At 44.1% G+C, this 23,121-nt stretch overlaps 1 pseudogene; it reads right to left on the bottom strand.

The window, feature by feature from the left end:
- Positions 1–3,838: 3,838 nt before the first annotated feature.
- LOC147998102 (Y-linked testis-specific protein 1-like) lies at positions 3,839–21,814 on the bottom strand (annotated as a pseudogene).
- Between the last annotated feature and the right edge of the window lie 1,307 nt (positions 21,815–23,121).

The raw sequence follows: 23,121 nt of genomic DNA on the forward strand, positions 1-23,121 counted from the left end.
AGAAGAGAGTGGCTGGTGGTGAGTATGTAACATGGAGTAAGAGAAACATTATGGTGCTGGGTCTCTCTCTCTCTCTCTCTCCTTTTTTTTCCCCCAATTTGACAATCTGGAGTCAACTGAGAAGAGAGAACAATTCAAGAACTGCCTCCATTAGATACTCTTGGGTAAGTCTATGGAACATTTTCTTGAGTAATGATTATTGTGGGAGGGCCCACCATTGTGGGCAAGTTCATCAGTCATCATGTGTAAAAAGAATAGCCTTTTAGGATGTAAGAAATAGGAATGGAGCAGCCATGGGGAGTGTGGCGGTTTGAATAAGAAAGGCTCCCACAGTCATATTTTGAATATTTAGTTAATAGGGAGTGACAGTATTTTCCAGGATTAGAAGGATTAAGAGGTGGGCCTCATTGGAGGAAGTGGGGGTGTCGACAAGTGTGGGGTTTGAGTTTTCAAGAGCCCCATGCGTTCCCAGAGTTTCTCTCTCTTTCTCCCTCCCTACCTCTCTCTCTCTCTGTCTCTCTCTGTGTCTCTGTCTCTGTCTCTTTCTCTCTCTCCCCCCTCCCTCTCTCTCTCTCTGTTTCTCTCTCTCCTCCCTCCCTCCCTCTCTCTCTCTCTCTCTCTCTCTCTCTCCCTCTCTCTCCCTCTCTCTCTCCCTCCCCCCTCTCTCTCTTCCTCCCTCTCTCTCTCTCTGTCTCTCTCTGTCTCTCTCTGTCTCTCTCTCTTCTCTCTTGGTCTCTGTCTGTCTCTCTGTTTCTCTCTCTGTCTCTCAGTCTCTCTGTCTCTGTCTCTGTCTCTGTCTCTGTCTCTCTCTCTCTCTCTCTCTCTCTCTCTCTCTCTCTCTCTCTCTCTCTCTGCTTACAGAGCAGTAGCTCTCTATTGCTCCCGTGTTATGGTCCCTGCCATGATGATGGACCAGACTTCTGAAACTGTAAGGCAGCCTCCAATTACATGCTTTCATTATAGTAGTTCCTTGACCATGGTGTCTCTTCACAGCAACAGAACAATGACTGAGACAGGGAGCAGAGCTCCTTGTTACCGCTTCAAGCTCCTGCTTTGGTTTCCCTCAGTGATGGTCTGTAACATGTAAGACAAATAAGCCTTTCGTCCGCAAGTTATTTTGATCATGGCATTCATCACAGAGAGAAGGAAGCAAACTAGAACATCACAGGTCAGTACATGAGAAAGTCTTACCTTTAAATTAAAACAAAGTGTCTATACGTCTCTATTTGCGGTTATGAGGTAAGCTTCGGAGGCTCTACTAGACACACTGTTTCTATAAGAAATTGTCTTACTTAGGGTTCCTATTGTTGTAAGGCAACATCGTGAACAAAGAGCAAGTTAGGGAGGAAAAGGTTTCTTCAGCTTACACTTCTACATTGCTGCTCATCAGCAAAACAAAGTTGGGGCAGGAACTCAAAACAGGACAGAATTCTGGAGGCAGAAACTGAGGCATTGGCTATGGAGTGGCACTGCTTACTGTCTTGCTCCTCATGTCTTGCTTAGCTTGCTTTCTTATAGAACCCAGGACCACTCACCTAGGAATGGTGCCCCTCACAGTGGGCTGGGCCCTCCCCCACCAATCACTAAGAAAATGCCCTACACTTGGATCTTATGGAGGCATGTTCTCAACTGAGGCGCCCTCTTCTCTGATGACTCTAGCTTGTGTCACGTTGGCATAAAATCAGAGCGGTTGTTAGAATGTGATTGTCCCATGGGAAGGGTGGCACAAGTAGGAGGTGTGGCCTTGTGGGAGTCGGTGTGGCCTTGTAGGAGGAAGCATATCAATGTTTGTGTGATATGCTTCTTCTCCAACACCATGTCTTCCTAGACGTTTCCATGATTCCTCCCTTGATGAAAATAGACTGAACTTCTGAACCTGAAAGCCTGCCCTAATTAAATGTTGTCCCTTGGGGTTTGGGATTTAGCTCAGTGGTAGAGCACTTGCCTAGGAAGCACAAGGCCCTGGGTTCGATCCCCAGCTCCAAAAAATAGAACCCCCAAAAAAATGTTGTCCCTTATAAGTTGCCTTGGTCATGGTGTCTTTTCGCAGCAATAAAACCATCATAAAACCAGCCAGTATAAAAACTCCCAAATAGCAGAATTAATCAACGATAGAAAGTAATTTCTAGTCCTGCAGTGAGAAAAGTATTCTTGAGAGAAGAAACAGCAATGAATGAGTCCAAGATAAGGTTGTCTCCAAAGACACTCTTGGAGTGTAGATGTGGCTCAGAGAGACCTCATGGAGTGCACAGGGGCTTCTCCGGAGGAGAGAGCTACATGGTCAGGAACCGCAAAGCATTTTAATGTCACGGCAAATGGCATAGGAAAAAGCTCAGCACCTCTGCATTGGAGGCACCATCAAGAGTTTTCTGAGGATAAGCTTACATGTGACTAAAAGACGGGAACTTCCTGGGGCTAGATAGGGTAACAGGGCCCACAAGTGTGTAGGAAGCCATCCAGTCGAAGGAGAGCCAGGCAAGACAAGCCAGTGCAGGAGCTCTTTGTGGTCATCTAGGGGCATTGAGCCGAGACCAAAAAAAAATATTACAGGATGCAACAGAGTCTAACGTGCTCAGGGAAGCTAAACTCAGGATCCAGGTAACACCTGACAGAAGCTCATGGCATCCTCATATTCCCTTTTAAATTACATTTAAATTAATATAATATAATGGGCTTTATGATACTTTCAGGAATCAATAGATATAAACTGAGTTTGGCATTCACTACTCTTGAGTTATCCTCGTCAAAATGTCCTCCGAGGAAGCCTCTACCTCACATCCACCTTCTGTAGTGATGTCTTGGCTGTTCTTTAAGGAACCAAAGAGACCAATATGGATGCGGCCTAAGTTCAACTCATTCTAGACCCTTTCTGTTCTTCCTGGGTCTCCTGCTTCACTTTTTGAGAACTACATTTGGAATTCCTTTGTCCCTCTGTGTCCTCTACTCCCTCATGTGTTCTTTAGTCTTTCTTCCACGTCCCCATCAATTTAATCTTTCTTACCCTCATCCTGGTCTCTTCTCTGCATGTGAAGGTTGGATTTATTTGAAAAGATGACTTTAGGGGCCTGGAGAGATAACCAATGGATCAAGAGCTCGTCTGCTTTGAAAGAGGACATGGATTTGTTCTTTGAGCTCATGTCCAATGGCTCCCAACCACCTTTAATTCCAGCTCCAGGGGACCTGACTATTCTTGTCTCTGTGGTCTCCTGTGTTCATGCCTTGCCCCCACCCACATAATTAAAAATAATACATCTTCAGATGAGAAACAGGTTTCATTAGGTTTCGTTAGTCAAACAATCCCCGATCTTCTCTGATTCTCTGTCTGCTTGGATCAGTTTATTGGGTTTCCCCTTGAGTTCCAAGACCACCTCCCTGATACCTGCCCCTCTTTCCCCATTTGTTTCTCCCTCAAACTTCACCTCAGAGAGTCTATCTATTTCTGGCCCCTCTCCACTGCTTCCTAAACATCCATCTTTTTTTTCCCGTGCCATCCCTGCTCCTCTAAGCCTCATCTCCAGTTCTTTTCTCTCCCTATATACCAGACCAGCTCAGTCCTGTTTGTTTTAGCCTACGGGAAATCAGACTCACTGTTCACAGATTTGACCTTTCCGGATTCCTCTCCATGTTCCATCCACCACAGCCCGTCTCCTCCACCAAAGTGTGCACACACAACACGTCACATCGCACATTTTAATTTTTAGAGCAAAACCAAATTCCACTGGAAATGATACTGGGGTTGTCAAAGGCCCTTGGGTATCTGAAACACAGAAAAACAAACATTTTCCCCCCAATCCTATAAATTCCCCATCTATTTTCCCCTCACATTGTGAATTTCACCTTAACAGATCTTATCCAACACATTATAGACGTAGATGTGGACGTCACCATCAAACATGATCAAGTACACGGAAGGCGTGGCTGGAACTTGGTAAATGACTTTGCCGATCTTTTTGGACCTGTCGCTTCTGGTGAACTGCACACATTGACCTGTTAAGATGTCGCTGTAAACGTCTGACTTCACCTCTGCTGGAGGAGTCTCTGGAATGATACAGAGGTTACCTTCTGCGTAATCGTCCAGGAGCTGATAGATGTATAGGACTGGATCTTTCTTCTTGGTGATTTAAAACCAGTCCTTCATGATCGGCACCTGGGCTAGGACCACCCCCCCTCCAGTTGTTCTTAGAGCCATGTTTGCCCTCAAATTTATGCTCCACAGCTCGGCCAACCATGGCTCTTGCGAGATGGGCGTCTTTCACTTGAGAAAACACTACTTTGTGAGGCAAGACCTTAAGCTTTAAAATTCTCTCATCGCTGTGAAGTTCCTGTCCATAGACACAGTTAATTCCATCATACTTGACCAGATACAGAGAGGGATTTGTTGGCAGTTGATCTAGAACGATGGCCTTCCACTGGGTGACGGGCTCATCACCTACCTTACATCCATGAGAAAATCAGCAGCCCACAATGTTCCCCAGAGCCTGGGGAGAAGGCCTCCTCCTCCTCCGCTTCTGGAATGATGGTGTGCTCATACTCCTCTGAGACATCCTCTTCTTCTTGGCTGTAGACCTAGTGCGGTAGGCCACGGCACTCTGGTCCACTGTCTTGTGGCTACCGTTCTGTGTTCAGGCTTCATACTTGCCCGTGCCCTGTGTTTGAAGAGCTCACCTGCTTAAACCAGACACAATGCTGTTGCCTCTGAGTGCCTGCAAGAACAATGGGGGTGGGGTGGGGAGGGCGCTGGACCAAGGCTCTTTTCTAAAAGAACTTTGGAGCAGGTGAGGAAGGGGATGGTAAACAGGGTTGAGCATCTGAATGTAATTCTGTCATAATCAGAAGTTCGTAGGAAGGCTGGGCAATGGTGGAGCACACCTTTAATTCCAGCACTCATGAGGCAGAAGGAGGCCGACCTCTGTGAGATCAAGGCCAGCCTGGTCTACAGAGTTAGTTCCAGGATAGCCAAAGCTACCCACAGAAAAACACTGTCTCAAAAATCAAAATCTAAAGTTCAAAGGGAAATGAACAAATGGTTCTCTACAGCTCAGAGTAACATATTCAGACACATTTCTTCAGCCCGAGGCACTTTGCCTCTGGTGAAGATCCTCTCCTTGAATGGCTAGGTCAGTGTGGGATTAAGTATCCCTGTCCCCACTTTAAGCAAGCAGAACAGAGAAAGGATAGCAAAGGAGCCAGAAGGGTGGCCACACCCCTCTTCTACCCTCTAACTGTGAGCTATGTGGCAACATCCACAAGTGTCTGCCCAGAAACACAGCACACCAGTCTACTGGCTTTCTGTACTGTGCATCCTTACCCAGCCCCAGGTTTATTCCGCGACGCTGTTGCATCTTCGACCGCAACAAGAGTCTTTTTTGTAGGCAACAACAGCCATTTAGAAATAATATCTCCTGGGGTTGGGATTTAACTCAATTGTAGAGCACTTGCCTAGCAAGCACAGGGCCCTGGGTTCGGTCCTCAGCTCCCAAAAACAAACAAACAAACAAACAAACAAACAAACAAACAAAGAAATATTATCTCCTAAAATGCACAGGCACAGAGAGGAGCTTTGGCATTTTAGTAGAATTATGAATTAGATATTGTTAGCAAAGTATAATAAACTCCGGAAACTGACTAGCCTAGATCATCCGCCTAGCTCTCAAACGTGGAAGACATCAGAACATACGGTTACGTGCTGTACGAGGGAAAACTTTTAGCTTTCTGGACTACAAGGGTCCCAGTTATCTTCATAAACGTATTTACCGAAAGAAAATGTCCTAGTCGTCCAGATTCTGTCTTCGGAAACCGGTCAGGCTCCAAAAGCCTGTTGAGTAATTGTGGGGTTCAGGAGCTGAACTGTCCTTCACACCCCGCTGCGAAAATAGTGAACCCACCTTCAGGGGAGTCTAGAGCCCCCAAGTGGAAGAGATGCGCAACCTCCGCCCTTGTGCTCTGTGACATCATCCAGGCTCTGCTTGCGTCATAGAAGCCCTCTCAGCCCAGTTCCTTCCCTAGTTACGCTTAGAAACTTCCAGCATCTAGGCTTTAGCTTCTCATGTAGCCTCCTGGAGGCCCAAAGTAAAGTCCCCACCCACATATTCTGATGACTCGAGTCACAGTCTGTCCAAGTAGCTCTTTTCATGCTTTTTTTTTTTTTGAAAAAGTCTTTGGTTTCTGAGTCACCAACATCCTTGGTGGTTATTTTCCCAGCTCCTATCTTTCCTTTGGTTATCTTTAAGTCATTCTCCGTATCAGAAATATTGCTAGGCTCTCTCTCCGAGGCAGCCCACTGGATAGCACACCAAAATTAGCTTTATCAAAACCCACAATTAGAGGACGGCCATTTTTATTCAAACAAAGCTGGAATTTGACAGGATTAAATACCTTGTATTGAAGTCAATGGCGATCATGAATTATGGATTATTTGCAAAGAGCGAGGAAAAATTAGCTCTTGGACCTGCTTCCAAGTCTGGATAAACTGATGACAAACCCGATATCGACCAGTCATATTTTAAATGTCTTTAAAATTTACCAGCACTTCTGGTTACAAGGAATTTATTAGATCAAATGCAGCAAAACAGGAGGAAATAGATGAGGTAATTTTATTTTTGAAATATGGGTAGACAGAATACTGGATGCAGGTAAGTATGGAGTTTACCTGTAAATTACAGGGCACTTTAATTGTTTGTGTCACATAGTTCTTCAGATCTTCAAAAGGATTCTTTTCAGAACCCTCCCCTGTCCCCACTACACTCTGACCCTCTTTTCCCTCTTCCCAGTAATTCCCTTCCACTTTAACATTATAATTTTTTTTAAATGTACTTAGAGCTTAATAACTTATGGCAGCTTTTTAAAATCTGCCCACTTTTCTAAGTGCACCGTCTTCTTTTTCTACCTTCTATCGTAGTTTAAGCACATTTTCCTTCACACTTTGAGTTTTCCTCTCTCTCTGCTCTTATGACTCCTCTGCCATTATGTGACTGTTGGTCCACTATGTGGCTGACCTCAATGTTGGGTTAACTCAAATGACATGATTTTTCCCCCTTTTCTCCCCTTCATCTCCCTTTTCTAGGCACCTGCTGAGATTTGCAGCCTTGGGGAATTTTTTTTTAAGTCTGGAAATCACACACACACACACACACACACACACACACAAACACACATACAGAAACACTCATACATTAACAGAAACACAAACACACACATACATACACACAAACACACACATACATACACACAGAAACACACACACATACACACACACAAACATACACATATACACACTCTAACACACAAATACAGTGAGAGACAGAGACAGAGAGCGACATGGTGAGAGACAGAGAACCCATGAGAAAACATGCAATATCATCTTTCTAAGAACAATAAACAGAGACAACTTTCAAAAATGGGAAGTGCACGTAGGCATCAAGAAGAACAATCTCATCATAGCCGTCAACTTGAGGAGGAAAGAGTTTGTCTTACTCTATCTTCTAGGCTCCCGTCTATTACTGAGCGACGTTGGGGCAGGAACTCAGGCAGGACTCTAGAGGCAGGAAAGGAAGCAGAGACAACTTAGAAATGCTGAGTACTGGATTGCTATCCATGACCTACTCAGCTTTCTCTCCTTCTCATACAACCCAGGGCCACCTTCATAGGGGATGACAGTACCCACAGTGGGCTAGACACTTCCACATCAACCATCAAAAAAAATTCCTTACAGATGTGGCCAAAAGCCTCTCTGATGGAGGCAATTCTTCAGCTGAGGATCCTTCTTCCAAGGTTGAGTCAAACTGACAATAAAAACAAACAAGGAACCCTGCACATCCATTCTGATTGCCACACTGTGTGTAATAGACAAGCCATTGGAAAAACCTTAGCTGTTGATCACTGGAAGAATGACTTAAAAAATGTCATATACATTGATGTGATTCTCATCTATGTTTAAGACCAAAGGGTTTTGTTCTCAGAAAAATGGATGGAGTGTAAAATACAATATGTTAAGTGAAACAAGCCAGACTCAAACAGACGATTGCGGAATTTAGATTTTAATAAGGGATATTAAGTGAAAGGGGGCATTTGGGAAGAGGAAGGGGAGCAGCAGGGTGTGTGTGTGTGTGTGTGTGTGTGTGTGAGTGTGTGTTTGTGTGTGTGTGTGTGCAGGTGGAAATGGAGGTGATTTGTGAGGATGAAGATGGCTAATGTACAGTATAAACATGTACAAGGAGTCACCAGTAAGCCCACTGACTTGTACATTTAAAGCACATCGATATAAGAGAACTGAGTCTAAAACAATGTTTTGATTAAATTGGGGGTTCATAGTTTAGAGATTGCATAAAGTTTATTCATATTTTCCTTCCCACAGGTGGCTCTTGCTGTTTCGAACTTGATACTGGTGACAGGATATAGAAATGAGCTTTGGTGTCTTTACCTCATCAATCACCTGGAATTCACGTCATTCAGTGAGGCTACCGTGGGGAAGGAGGTAGTTAGAGAACTTATAGGTACACAACGTGGGAAGAATAATGCCCATCCCCACTACAGATATCCAATTTTTCACCTCATCTCTGGTTTGAATGTGTTTGCCCAAAAGTAATTTTCTGAAGATTAATCCCCAGTGGGAACGTAGTTGTGAAGAATTGATTAGGTCAAGAGGGATGCGACCTACAAATAAAGATCCATTAATGATGCTATTGTAGTAAAAGGTTAAATTATGAAAGGGAGTTTGGCTCCCTCTCTTGTCTTCCTAGCCCATTGAATCCCTTCTGCGGTGACAACATCCCACAAGAACTCCTTCCTCTGCCGATGGTCTCTTCATCTTGGATTTACAGGCTTCTGAATCAGAATCATACAGAATCTGTGTCATTATAGACTAGGCAATTGGTGCCATTCTGTTTGTCCATAGAAGCATGAACATGTCTCAGAATTGTGAGCAGCCGCGTCATATGGGAAAGTGAAGCTGGCAGAGAGGACAAGGTTGTTAGTGCTGACTGAGGACAAGATGGGTTCAGGGTTAGCGTGTGTGCTCTTCATGAAAGAAACAGCACAGAGGAAGAGTGTAGATTGGAAAGGTGCAGCTTGGGAGGGACTCAGACATCTACTGTTTGCCTTGTGTGGACAAGGAGCCATTAGGTAAGGGAAAGATCGCCAGGGATAGCTTCAGCCACTGCTTTTGGCTAGCAGAACCCTTTTTATAATCCTCATCTTCGAGGATGTAAAGAAAACTGCCTGGACTCAGTTGATCCATCAGTAACCATCAAGGGTGTGTCCACTATTCCAGAGGGACCCAGGAAAAAGCCTGACCTTGGAAGATCCTTTGCCTTCCAGAGATGGAGACTCCTCCCCAGCAACACTGGGCAACCCATCTACTTCGGTAAAGGCCTCCCACCATGTCCAGATCAGTGGTTCTTAACCCTTGGATTGAGACCCCTTTGGGAGCTCAAATGGCCCTTGCACAGGAGTCACATATCATATATCCTGAATTCCAGACATTTACATCACAATTCATTACTACAGCAAAATTAAAGTTATGAAGTAGCAATGAAATAATTTTGCAGTTGGTGGAGCTGTATGAAAAGGTTATGTTAGGACGGTTGAGAACCACTCTTGTTGACTCCTCTAAAATATGCCTGTTGGTATGGACTGGAGGTAAATCCCTTTTATTCAATCAGGCAAATCCAGAAAAACCAAAACACCACCATAAGTTTATGAAGGATAAACAGCCACTGTACCCACAGAGTCAGGACTGCTGACATCGTAGACAAACGATGTCAAAATGGAAATCACGGCACACCATGACCATCCCCCTAAATGAAAAGCAGAGGAGAAAAACCAGTTCCCTGGTGGTGGCAACAAGAGAAAACCCTTGTCAGAATTGTCAGCAAGGATTTTAAAGCCAGGATTCAAGCGTTGTCAATGAGAAACTTCCAAAACAAAAGGATACACATCATCTTGGTGAGGTAATAGAAGAAACAAGAGAAAATCGAATAGAAAATAGAAAATAGAAATTCGAAAATCACTGAATTAAAGCAAACACTAAGAGTAGGCATTAAAGACATGTCTGGGCAAGATGAACAATGAAGTGGAGTTTAGAACAGGCAGAAGGGCCTGGGAAGACGGCTCACTGGTTAGGAACACTGGATACTCTTGCAGAGGATCAGGATTCAGAGGATCTGATGGACTCTTTGGTCAAAACACACAAACACACACACAGAGAGACACACAGACACACACACACACACACACAGCATAGAGTTGAATTAAAAAAATTAAAAAAAAAAAAAGGAGCCAGGTATGTCCCTTTAATCCCAGCACTCAGAAGCAAGCTGATCTCTGTGAGTTCAAGGCCGACCTGGTTTATACAGTGAGTTTCAGGCCAGCCCTACCTACATAATGAAACCCAGTGTCCAAATAAAACAGAGAAGAGTGTTATATTTATTTCTGATAGTATAGGCAAGAGAGAAACTATTTCTACAGAGAAAGAACTTACTGTTGAGAGAATCAGTGGGCTGGAAGGAGACCCCAATTCTTTGTGTCACTAGGCTGTGTCCATCACAGCCTCAGCAGGAAGCAAGAATGGGTACAGCTAAAAGGAAGCAGGGTGATTATGAGTAAAGCTGTGGACACGGATCAGCCCATCAGCAACAGAAGCAGGCGGTAAACCAGCTCGGATGAGATGGCGTCAACAGCCCATGTCTCTGACTGACAGTCCCTAGTAGCACCAGGATGTTCTTTTCCTTCAAGTACCCTAGACTTTTCAGACACTCAGAAACCACAGAACAAAGTGTGGCAAATGCCTAAGAAAGGATGTCTTGTGGGACATATTTGTTTATACAGGTTTCATGTAGCCTAGGCTGGCCTCAAACACCCTATGCACCCAAGGATGATTTTGAACTCCTGATTCTCCTCCTGGTAATGGGACTATGGGCATGTACTACTACACCAGCTGATGAGGTACTATAGGTGGAGCCCAAAGCTGTGTGAGAGCCAAGTGAGCACTCTGTCCACTGAGCTGCATCTCCAGCCCCTCAGGATGTATTCTGCTAATACAAAAAAACAAAAACAAAAAAAAAAAAAAATAGAAGTCTTCAATGAGAAACAGGAGTCTCCCAGACGAGAAACATTAAATTACACATTCACAAATAATACATATGTCAAGAAATAATGAAACTATGTAACAGTAAGAAAAAAAGAAGATAGGAAACATACTATCAAAATGTGTGAGACATAACTATGATGGTGCTAAGAGGAAACTTTAGTTACAACACTAATTCTTAGACTACAAACAAAGACCAGCAACCTACATTTTTATTTACACTAGAAAATAAGAAAATAATTAATTCAATGAAAAAATAATTTTTAAAATGAACCCCAAAACACAAAACACTAAAAATAAGAAATTAACAAAGAAAAGCCAATGAAACACATTTTTTTTTAAGCAAAGAATTTTATTTTTACGTCTTGATTAAACCTAGATAGAAAAATATAAGATCCATTCTGTTTGGCGATTTAAAAAAAAGAAAAAGAAATTGCCGTGTTTTAGAGTTTATGCTGAACACTGAACCTGGTCCCACGGACAAAAAATTAAAAAAAAATTATTCATCATTTAAACACTTTTTAATTACAATGTTTATACTCAACTTATCTCTCCAATAATTTGTTTGATATCAGACAAGATTTCCAGGGTGGCCATATTGAGATTATGCAGTGTTGAAATGGAAGCACAGCATTGTATTCCCAACACAGACTCTGGTTGAGAACATCATTGTTTTTCTCACGAGGAAACTAGCACAAGATCCAAGCCCCGTCTCCCGAGGCATTGTCCCATCTTAGAGCCATTTCTTCAGACAGCACTTCCCATGTTTCAATTTTTCTTCAAAAATCAAAACAGACTTGTTTGCTGCACTGTTTGGTTTGCCGTGCTGCTTGGGAGTTCCTGGACCATCAGACATGATGAAACTTCTCGCAAACACCCCCAAACTACAGCACTGGTATCATTGTAGAGGAAATAGGAGAGACAGAAACCAAAAAGGAAAAAAAAACCTGTTGTTGTTTGGAGAAGAGTCACGTAAGTAGGCCAAGCTGACCTTGGACTTTCTATGTAGCCCAGGTTGGCCAGGGACTTACTATGTAGCCCAGGCTGGCCATGAACTTACTTTGTAGCCCAGGCTGGCCTTGATATATGATGTAGCCCAGGCTGTCTTTGGATTTCTATGTAGCCCAGGCTGGATTTGAACTTGTGATCTTCGCGAGTATTGAGAATATAGGTATGCACTACCACACTCAGCTTTGTATCTGTTATTATACGTGACTCAGCTGTGCCCCCTCATTTGCCAGCCTCCCTCAACATCAACAACAGCATCCACAATCACCCACTAGGATAATCCCAACCTTTAACTCATCTGTTAAGGTAAGACTTTACAGAAGAGAGAGTCAGCAGAGTCCTCCTCCTTATTAGAACACATTTGTGTGGAGGGATTTGAGTGATTGTTTGAGTGAGCCAGTCAAACCTTAACCTGCTACTTATATTATGACCAAGACAAAAAAAAAAAAAAAAGAAGAATAAGAAAACAACAGTAAAATAGTTGGGCCCAAAACCGGGACTTGAACCTTAGCAGTTGAGGAGATGGCTCACAGGTCTCAGGTAAATGATGGGTAGGCTTTGTGGCCCACATAGAATCCCAGTCCAGGGAGGTAGAGATAGGGCAGATCCCCAGGGGAAGATAGCTGTCAAACTAGTCATATTGGTGAACTCTGGGTTTGACTGAGAAATGCTGCTTCAATGAATAAGGTAGAAGAGAAATGGATTAGTCCCTACATTATACACTGCACATGCACGTATGTACACACACACACACACACACACACACACACACACACACACAGGAACAAAACAAAAAGCTTGGACTTAAGAAATTGTCTCCACTGTAGTAGCACATAGTAGGAGGTGTGGATCTAAATAAGTGTTCCTTTCCAGCCCCACAAAGACCAACATACTTATGAACCCTCAGCCCTGGATCTGTACAATCTGCTGAGGACTCCCAGATATTTAGTTTAGTCTCCACGCTTTCTAACATATTCTGGTGTTCTGTTTCAGGAATCCTGAGCTGGGGCTCAGCTGACTTGAGCCTCACTCCCAATCTTGCATCCAAGACAACTTTCAGCTGCCATGTACTGATCCTTGGAATTCCCTGCAAAGGTACCCTGACTTGCATTTCTCACGAGGCAATGCCGTGAATCCCGAGAAAGTGCGGCCTTCTTACTTTGCCATTTATTAGCTTACAGTATTGGGAAATTGGCTCGAAGTTTAAACCTCACTTCCCTCATGTATAAATGAGCAGGCGAACAATTCCAGTTCATCAGATCTACACTAGTAGTGAGTTAGAAAAACACATCAAAACGATTAGTGCCAATGTGTTTTATGAATGATAAGAAGTATTAATTATATGATTTGTAACATTGGAAATTAGGGTACCTAGAAAGTAACGGTTTTCATTATCCTTGCACAGATGATGCGAGGAAAGCATCTAGGATGGAGGAATGTTTCCTTTTTGCTTTATTTCCAAGAAGTATTTCTTTCTACTCTATCTCCCCTTAGGTGTTTAGGTTAGAACAGGGTTTGGTGAGAGGGGTTATAAAACGTTGTGTTACACAATATATCTAAAAGATCAACTGTTGAGTTCAAATGGAGGCAGCCTCCATGGATAAGCCATGCTCCCCCTGAAGCTATTGATTTCTTTTCTGTTTTATTTTCATTGATTTTTTGATGGCTAGTCTAGGAGGAAAGAACCTCCCTCGAAGAGCTTCCTCCATCAGATTGGCCTTGACAATGTCTAGGTGGCATTTCCTTGACTGTTAACTGATGTTGGAGAGCCTGGTCTACAGTGGACAGCACCGCCCTATGCGGGTGGGTCTGGACTCTGTAAAGGTAGTTGAAAGTGAGCTTAGAAGCAAGCAAGTGAGCAGTCTCTGTTGTTCCTGTTTCACAATCCTGTCTTGGTTTTCCTTGATGATGGGCTGGAACAGAAAAGATGAAATAAAGTTTTCCCTTCCCAAGCTGGCTCTGGTGAGTGTATTCATCAGAGCAACAGAAAACCAAAATTAAGCAAAAATCCCAGTGCCAGATGTGGGATGTCTTCCTGAACGTTGCTGACCAGCGAGATCCCAAAAGCCCTCACAACTTTACAGGTAGTTGACATTGTTCTTCGTAGCCCTCCTGAACTTGAATAGGTAAGACCCTATTGCTGAGGACACTGAATCCTTTGGGTCACAGGTCACAGAAGTGTCAATCTGAAGTTGAGGTGGAAGCATCCTCTATAATGGATAGCCTTCGTGGTTCAAGAAAGTGCTATGTAGACTTCTAGGGGAGAAAATCATCGACAAACTTACTCTGGGGTGAACCATTCAAGCTAAAATGTCAGGCAAAATGTGCCCCTAATATGGTAGTGGCATCGCAGTCATTGGAGTAACCTCTGGATTTCCAATTGGATACAATACATATTCCACACGAGAGCATACACACCAGGTTCTGTAAACTGGTCAAGAACCTATGGTTAGGGTGATATAGGCCAAATGAAAGAACCTAATGCTAAATACATTGTCGAACTACCTTCCAAACATCCATATTTGTATCTACAGATCAGCATTGCACTCAGCTCTCATCAGACAAGAAGCCTCTGACTACCATGGGCAGAGTCGTACAGCTGGACAAAGTGCTGGAAATCAGTGGTGTTGGACTGTTCAGGTGGAAATAGGACAGCTAAATCTTCTCCTCCACAGCTCAGAGAACATCATGAAAGAGTGGGTAGAAGGAATATAAGAATCAGAAGATGGGGAAGGGGACAGCAAAAGGATATCTTTTATATTGGACCTAGTCACTGAACTCTTAAACTGATTGTGGCTATGGTCATGGGCACAAGACTGGGCCGCTCAACACTTCATCACAGATGGGAGAGGCCATGAAGACCCTTCCCTCCGTTGGCAATCAACATTTGTTGGAGGAGAGGTTCTATCCTGCAGGCTTAGATTTTTCAAGACCTAATTTAGTAAGAGTTTTTAAACCCTTTAAACTTCTTCTAGCCCACCACCCTCCAGAGGTAGTGGAAAGGAAAGGACAATAGGGCAAACAAAGGACGATGTGGACCTGCATAGAAATACTTCTCTGGGGCGATTTAAACCTTCATCATCAGGATATCAGTTCAGTTGACATGAATCAGCAGAGGTAGGTCGATCTACTTGCAAACAGCATTCACGAATCACCAAGGAATGTTCAACCCAGAAGAAATTGCTGAGCTCTTCCAATTGGCCTGGGTTCGAGGAGGCCGCAAGAAGCCACCGCACTGTCACCACAAGAAGTTCTCTGGTGCTTTTCTCTCTAAAAAGTCATCACAAACAGTGGTCAGTGAGGAAGGAAAGCTGAACCAATGCCACAGCATGGTCAATGAAGACCAGTGTCATTAAAGTCCATTAAGCATCAGCGAAGAGTGGCAAGGCAAGCCAATGCCATGGTGTTGCCTACTGTTTTCCAGGGTTATACTCGTACCCTTTCTAAACATCGCATGCCCTTTTCCCCAGCAGCTACCAGAAACACCATGTGTTTGTACTCAGCAAAACATCCTCTCCTAAGACAGTTTCCTGAATAACATCCATGACACAGTTGAGTCTCCAAAGAAACCAGAAATTTCTGTTTCACTCCCTTCTTCATTCCTGTACCCATAGATAAGCTGTTCTGTCAAATACCTCTGTACTCATGTAATTAATTAAACTTAGGGATTACACTCAGAAAAGAGACATGAAATAGGAGGGGTGACTTATTCAGAATATCAGTGCCAATTGGAGAGGGAATGGCGTGAGAGAAGGGGTTGACCGAGGGTATGACGGAGTAGGATGAGGGAGGAAGCAAGGGAGAATTGAAGGATGGGATGGGAGAATGAGGGAGGGGGATGAGGGAGGGGAATTCGGAAGGGAAATACAGAAAGGAAAGGTCTAAAACTCATTATATAAGTATATGAAATCGTTAAACAAAAACATCAAAATCATTTTTTAAAAAAAAAAGTTTAATGTTTCTCTTTATAGAGGGTCAATCATTACAACTTAGGGCTTATTTTGTTGGATCAATTTTGTCTTTAAGGTTTTTTAGTTCCTTGGAGCAAATTGTCAGATGTGAAGTTTTAGTTCGAGTCAGTGCTGTCCAGGGTTCTGTGTAACTGAAAAATCAAGTCAATAAACACTTTGCATTAATCGTCAAAATCCCAGTGAGTTCTCTCCAGTAATTTTCCTTTTATCACACTCCACCCACAGCCCTTCTAAAAATGCTGGCTGAATTAAGTAGCTGCCACTGAATGGGACACAAGTTCAAACCAGTGGAAGTGGGAAAAAAAAAAAAAAACTAAAAGCAAACGAAGTAACAAACTGCAAAACTTCCCTCTGCATCTGGGATTCCATTTTATGGTTTTGGAGAGTCTACTACACTGAACAAAATGAAAGAGTAGAGTCTGAGTTAGTGTTTAACGTAGTGAAGAAAGGCAGTCATAGCTGCAAATGGAGGGGAGGCGGGGGTAGGCTGACAGGGCGGTTCCTCTCTTGATGATGTATGTAAACACCATAGCATGAAGAGAACCTCCAAGTGAAAACGGCTTTGCCGAAATATATGAATAAAAGAGCATTTCTATCACACTGACTGAACATTCACTCAAATAAATCACACCGCAAGTCTAGTATGCGTTTTTACACACATCAAGTGGTGCTGTGTTAGGGGGTTGTATAAACAATGATTGTGTGTGACTGGAGAAGTATCTTGGTAGTTGGGAACCGTTATTGCTCTTGCAGAGGACCTGAGATCAGACCCTGGCACCAACATGGTGGCTCACAAGCATTGATTACTCTTGTTCAGTTCTGTGCCCTGCTCCTGTCTCCTGTCTTGGTGAATACACATGTGGTCGTGAGGGAAACCGACTTGAGCCCTGTGGCCTCCCATGTCTTATTGACAGCTATACCTGCTTTTCTTCCCTAAGTTTCTTGTGGCTTCTGTATATGTATCTTTTTTACAGATTCATAAATCAAGGGAAACACCCATATATGGAATTTAAAACAAGGAAACAAAGAAAGAAAGAAAGAAAGAAAGAAAGAAAGAAAGAAAGAAAGAAAGAAAGAAAGAGAGAAAGAAAGAAAGGAAGAAAGCTGAACACACTCGAGGTCCGCAATGTTACCATCACACTCGAGTTGCTATGCTTTCCCCATCATGATGGATGGTACCAGCTCAAACAATGGGTCAAAATAAACACTTCCTGTCTCTTTTTTTATTGGAATTTTATGTATTTAAATTTCAAATGTTATCCCCTTTCCTGGATCCCCTCTCTCCCTTTCTCTCTCCCCCTGCTTCAGTTATGATGCTTTTCTTCCCAGCCACTCCCATCTCAACACCCTGGCATTCCCCCTCTTAGGGGAAATGAGCCTTCAGAGAACCAAGGGCTTCTCCTACTGTTGATGACAGACAATGCCATCCTCTGCTATATATGTGGCTGAAGCCGTGGGAGCCTCCATGTGTACCCTTCAGTTGGTGGTTTAGTCTCTGCGAGCTCTCCGGGGGTCTGGTTGGTTGATATTGTTGCTCTTCCTATGGGGTTGCAACCCCCTTCAGCTCCTCCTGTCCATTCTTTAATTCCTCCACCATTGGGGTCCGGGTGCTCAGTGGAATGATTAGCTGTAAGCATCCTCATCTGTATCAGTAAGGCTCTGGTGGAGCCTCTCAGGAGTCATCTATATCAGACTCCTGTCAACTTGCACTCCTGTCTTCGTTAAGTTTTTGGTTTGTATTTTGTCATAACAAAAACGAGAAGAATCAATGTGCGCCCTCTTCATGTCAGGGCCATGTGAATTAGAGTCAGTGCTTCACTGAGACCTGTAGGGTTCTCTTGGCTCCATCCACAGAGCCTGGAGAGGGCATGGAACCTCAAACGGACTTGGTTGTGTCCATGGTCAGCATAGACTCTTAATGATCTATTTTCTTTGTGAGAAACAAAACTTCATGTCCTTGATGAATACAATCAATGAGAGTATCACATGTAGCAATCCTAGAGGCTATTTTTGCATACTTATTCTAAGCAGCCCTCGTTGGGAGTCAGGGCCAATGCGAGGCATTGAGAACATCTCAGTTCTATGGACAACCTTCTGCATTCCGTGACATCATACACCTTGGCCCTGGAATGCAAATTCTTAGCTCAAATATCTAGCTCTTCCTTCCAGGTGTAGCTGTGCTTTGGGTCTATGACTTCTAACACGAATCAAAACCTATAGCTTTGGGAGAAAAATGGTCTCATGTTAATGGGAAATGTATCTGACATGCATGCCTTCGATATAGTTATCCAAGTGAAATTTATGGAAGGAAAGGTATGATCTGACACCCAAAAGACAACCTAAATCCTAAATTCAAATTATTTGAGTGTTTGTCCTAATGCAGCTGTGTGTTTGTGTTTACACATATTTCTGTGTATGTGCATGAGTAGAACAGAGGGAGACCCTGCACATCTCTTCATTCATCTTCCTCTTCTTTAGTTTTTGAGACAAAGTCCCTTTATGAACCCAAAACTCACTGTCCCTGGCTATCATAGGCATCCCACACATGTTATCCCCTTTCCTGATTCTCGCCATTCCCATTTCCCTCTCCCCCTGCTTCTATGAGGATGCTCTACCTCCCACCCACTCCCACCTCAACACCCTGGCATCCCCCACACTGGGGAACTGACCCTTCACATGAACAAGGTATTCTCCTCCTATTGATGCAGACAATGCCATCCTCTGATATATATGTGGCTGGCGCCTTGGGACCCTCCATGTGTCCTGTCATTATCCCTCCAATCATGGGTTATGGCTGTCATGCAGGTGCTGGTAATTTCAGAGCAGGCACTGCTTCCCACAAAACTATCTCCGCAGCTTGCATTTTATCCCATGTTACTGGCATGTTGGGGATCCTGTATTTTGTTTATTTTGCCCATAGCTAGACACTCTTTCTTGGACTATAAGTCAGTGATCTACCTTCCTAATGCTGCCCCCTTTAAGACGGTTCCAATGTTGTTACGACCCTTGATGATAAAATTATTCTTGTTGCTGCTTCGTAGTTGTGATTTCCCTTCTGTTATGAATCGTAGTTGGTAATCATTTTGGAGACTGAAGTTTGTCAAAGTGATCGTGACCCACACACAGGTTGTGAACCGCAGCTATAACCGGTTGGTGTCAAGATTATTTGAAGGACAAACTGGGGAAGACAACCACCAGCCCTGGGTCCTAAGGCCAATGTTTTTTGGACCTAGCTCACCTCTTCACCTCCTTCAATATAGAGTCATGGTAGGATGGTGTGTCATTTTCAATATCACAAACCTTAACAGAGACACACGATCGATTGTTGTTGCTACCATTTTGTAATTTCCTGCCCCAAAACCTCACATTTTAAAAATAATTGAAAGATAAGAAAATAGGCATACAGATCTGTCTGTGTGAGGGACTGCCCACAATTCATTTCGTTCACCTGGGCCTCAACTTAAGAAGACTGCAAGCATTAGCCATTTAAGACATCCACTTCCTGCTCATGTTTTGTTGAAGAAAAAAATATTAAGCTAAATAGAACAATAGAGATGGAGTGTACATGACGGGTTGGGTGTTTAGAGCTCTTAAGGAAAGCTCGCACACAGTGAGGTATGTCAACACACCTCAGCTGACTCAGAAGCAAACAGGTGAGGATCATAGGAAGCTTTGGGCATGAACAACAGGGATGAAGGTGTCTTTCCAAGGCAGCGAGACAGAGCAGAAATCCTTCCTTGGGCTAGTTGAAGTGAGGAAGCTAGTGGTTCTCCACCTAAGTCATCGCATACTGAGCCGACTCGTGAAGTTCTGTACCCGTCACTCTCCAGTGCCTGAGGTTGAAATGCAGCCGTCCTCCCAACCCCCATAGGAACAAGCACTTGTTCCAAGTAGAGGTGCTTGGAGACTCCATTCTTTGAAGCCATCTTCTCTGAAGGGCAGGTCTCCAATTCCTTAGCAAGAAATGCATCACGTCTTCCACCTTGTGGTCTTTCCAAATCTGCCATCTCTGTGAAGCCCCATCTCGAAGGTCTTGGCCAGGGCATCTGGCTTCCTGAACTGATGTCTCCAACAGGTTTCCTAAAGTCTCAGCTTAGCAGTTTTTGACGGATTACCTGTGCCTTATCTAGAGTGGAAACAGGGAATGAATTCTGGCTTATCTAAGTCCCTGGATGTAGTAGGTGCTTATAGAGAGCAGGTGAATTAATTATAGACATGAAAGTGCTAATCCACTCTTCGGGTGCGAACTTCTCTAATTTTTTATACATTTTTTTAATCATTTAATAAAGTAAGTCAGTATCCCAGACAGGGTGAGTGTCTGGCTTATGCAACAGCCTCTCTTTTCATCCTAACTACTGGCTGCTCAGGCTGTGATATCCATTGGAAGTAGAGTCCTTGCAGATGTAAGTGGTTATAATGAAGGTCACACTGGAGTGTGCTGGGCCCCTAATCTAATATGATCATCGACCCTATCAGAATAGAAGCGTTAGTGGGCTGAATGGCAGGCAGGATGGATGGGACCTGATGTCAGGCTGTGGCGGACGGGGAGCTGGATTTATTTCCCAACCAGGAGTTTGGGCTTTAGCCTGAGGTTCTAGTAAGCACTGGAGAATTTTTATCAGGGATTTCCATTCAGGGATCCCTCAGGATGATCCTCTGGGGATGTACAGAGGAGGACCTAGAGGAGGCTGCAAGGGCTGTCAGCTCAGGCAACAGGGAAAGCTGTTGGCTTTGCAGGAAGCACATGGTGCACAGTGCAGGCCAGAAGGGACAGTGACTGAGCAGTTACTGCAATGTCCATCTTTCCATCAGAGCACACCTCCCCACCCTATCCTTCTGCCATGCCGCTATTACATGTTCAGCAGACCGTCAAAACCCAGTCTGACTGAAGGGACGCCATTGCACTAAGGAACGAACACTGAATAGTACAAGACACAATGGATTGTAAGATGTTTCACAAATGATGGGAAACGGAAATATTGTCACTTAAGATGGTTTGCATTCCTCTCAGAGGACCCGGGTTCAGTTCCCAGCAACTATATCAGATGGTCCCCAACTGTAGGGAGTCTGATGCCCTTTTCTGATCTCCGTGGGTCACTGCACATGGGTGTACATACATACATACATACATACATACATACATACGTACTACATATATACACATATATTACACAAATACATACTATACACATACTACATACATACGACATATATATTATGCCAGTGGGTTACACAGTGATTTGCTATCCTTGGTCAGTGGATTACTCATGCCCTCAGGAACCCTCAGAGGAAGTGGAGCTGTCCGTTTCTTCTTCTCTGTCAGTTCATTTCAGGGGTCTAGGGCCCTCTTACTTACTGAAGCCTTTATATGATCTTTGAGTTTCTGAATCATTTCTGTAACACGAGCGTTAGGTTTTTTGAATCTTTGGTCTTCGTAGGGTTTTGAGCATCTGAACTTGTGCCCAGTCCGTCTAAGTAGTCCCGGAGGTGGAAAGTCGCTCGGGTCTCTGCTGTTCAATTGCTTCCCCCGTTGGGGTAGGCTGTTATAATCCTGTTGGGGGACCCTGAAGGCGGTCTCAGGAGGCAGAGGCTGGGAACCGTTCAAGTGCTTCCCCCATTGGAGTCCGGTGTTATAAACCTCTTGGGGGACACTGAATGGGCTTCCAGGCTGTGGAGGCTGGGAATCCTTCCACTGATTCCCCTGTTGCACTCCGGGGTTATAATCATAACTCTGAACTGGATCCCAGGCCATGGAGGCTGGGAAATCGCTGGTGCGTTGTCAGAGGGTAAAGTCCGGGATGAGGCTCTCTGTCCTCTCTAAACACTACCACGTGAAGGGGCAGTGAAAGTACTTGGCAGTGGTGAGTCATGGTGAGCATCAGTAGAGCGGTATCCTTTGAGTGTTTCTCTCTGTCCCGAGAACTGTGGACAAGTCCGAAAGGCAAAGCAGGGAAATCTCGAGTCACCATTGATCTCAGGAAACAACCAAAGCTCGAGAGGGCTGTCCTTGAGTTTGCACGGGGCAGTAGCGAGGTCTGAACGGGACAGTCGTGAGGTCTGCACGGGGCAGTTGCGAGGTCTGCATGGGGCAATCTCGAGGTCTGCACGGGGCGGTTGCGAGGTCTGAATGGGGGAATCTCAAGGTCTGCACGAGGCTATTGCGATGTCTGAATGGGACAGTCGCCAGGCCTACACGGGGCAGTTGCGAGGTCTGCACGGGGCAATCTCGAGGTCTGCATGGGGCAGTTGCGAGGTCTGAATGGGGCAGTCGCCAGGTCTGTACGGGGCAGTTGCGAGGTCTGCACGGGGCAGTCGTGAGGTCTACACGGCCCAGCCAGGAGATGCCTCATTTGTCAGTTCTGCTTGTACTAGCGGGCGATCATCCAAGCTTTCTGAATGAGGAGGATCCCTGTCGGCTCTGTTCCTTTGAGTCCAGAGTGCTATCTGCTCTTGTGCACACTGTCAGGGGTCGTGACAAGTGGTTCCTGAAGGAGCAACATGAATGGAAAGGGCAAAGGGCGTTTCGGAGACTGTGCTGTCAAGCGCCTCTTACACCAGCTTTGGTGCAGTGACGTGTCTTGGAAACTCATAACCGAGTGGGAAAGGCTGATCCAGACCCTTGCTCCTCAGAGACTGCAGGGACTAGAAAATCACTGGTGGACTGTGTTAGGGAATAAACATGTGATAGGATGTGAATAGAGCATAGAATGCGTGGGATTGATATGAGAATTCCATGTGACGCTTCTGCCTTGATGTATCACTCCCTATTTTTTTGTCATAAAGCTTTTAATATTCATTCCGTGATGATATTTTTGAAATATTGAGTAGGATAAACAATGTAATGTATTTTCTCTAGTCACATATATTGAAATTCTTAATGTCTCTTGACATTAAGGTATGCAGTTGCCTGGCCAGAGGTCCTGGAATGCTTTCAATACTGGTAAGTTGATTGAACACAAACTGTTTCTGTTACAACATTTGGTCCTGGGATGCTTTCAATACTGGTAAGTTGATTGAACACAAACTGTTTGTGTTACAAGCTTTGCTTGTAAATAATTC

This window comes from Rattus norvegicus, chromosome Y (genome assembly GCF_021556685.1).
Source record: "Rattus norvegicus strain SHRSP/BbbUtx chromosome Y, alternate assembly SHRSP_T2T, whole genome shotgun sequence".
NCBI classification, from domain to species: Eukaryota; Metazoa; Chordata; class Mammalia; order Rodentia; family Muridae; genus Rattus; species Rattus norvegicus.